The following is a 1,072-nucleotide window of genomic DNA, read 5'->3' on the forward strand; positions in this document are numbered from 1 at the left end:
GGAAGGGGGGTTGGGTCACCCCACGAAGGGCCCTGACACCCCCCGAAGGGCTCGTCTTCTCAGTCGGTCTCTCGCTTGGCCTTCCGCCACAATCGCTAATAGATACAACTCGACGACGACGATCCTGCTCAAAACACCAGGAAAGGACTTGACGGAAGGCAAACGAACAATCGGTAGGTCCATGAAAAGATGCCCAGCATCACTGGTTAGAGAAATGCAAATCGAAACCACAGTGAGCTGTCACCTCACACCCATCGGAACGGCTACTATATAAAACAAAACAAAACAAAACAAAACAAAACAAAACAAAACAAAACAAAACACGAAATCACAGGTGTCGGCGAGGATGTGGGGAAATCGGAAGCTTTGTGCACGGATGGTGGGGACGTGACATGGCACAGGGAACGGCACGGTGGTTCCTGGAAGAACGAAAAGCAGACCCACCGCGTGATCACGTGACTTCACTGCTGGATGTGCGTCCCCGAGAATCGCGAGCGGGGCCCCCCAAACGACATCTGCTGGAAGCGCCATTCACAGCCCCCGAAAGCGGGAAGCGATCAAGTGTCCAATGACAGACGAAAGGATCAACTAGACGGGGTCGGTACCTACAACGGGATGTCACTCAGACCCCAACGGGAAGAAGGGCCTGACGCCTGCTGCAACGTGGCTGAAAAGAGCGAGTCACACGAAGACAAACGGTGTCTGATCCACTCGCACGGGGAGTCGCAGCTGCAGACGGAAGGTAGAATGGTGGCCGGGGGCGGCGGGTGGGCGGTTCGCGGTCCGCGGTGCAGAGTTTGAGTCGCGGTCCGCGGTGCAGAGTTTGAGTCTGGGAGGACGGAGACAGTTCTGGTGACAGACGGTGGCGAAGGGAACACACTGGCGGGAGTGTCCCTGTCGCAGCCCAGGCTGCTGGAACGAAATGCCACGGGCTAGGAGCTTAACGGACATGGTTTTCCTTGCCGTTCTGGACGTCCAAGCTTAGGAGGCCAGCGGGGTGAGAGCCATGTTCCTCAGTGAGCACTCACATGGCCTCTTTTTTGGGAGGGGTGCTCATGGAGAGAGAGAGAGA

The sequence above is a fragment of the Pteropus medius genome, unplaced genomic scaffold (genome assembly GCF_902729225.1).
Source record: "Pteropus medius unplaced genomic scaffold, Ma_sr-lr_union100, whole genome shotgun sequence".
Classification (NCBI taxonomy): domain Eukaryota; kingdom Metazoa; phylum Chordata; class Mammalia; order Chiroptera; family Pteropodidae; genus Pteropus; species Pteropus medius.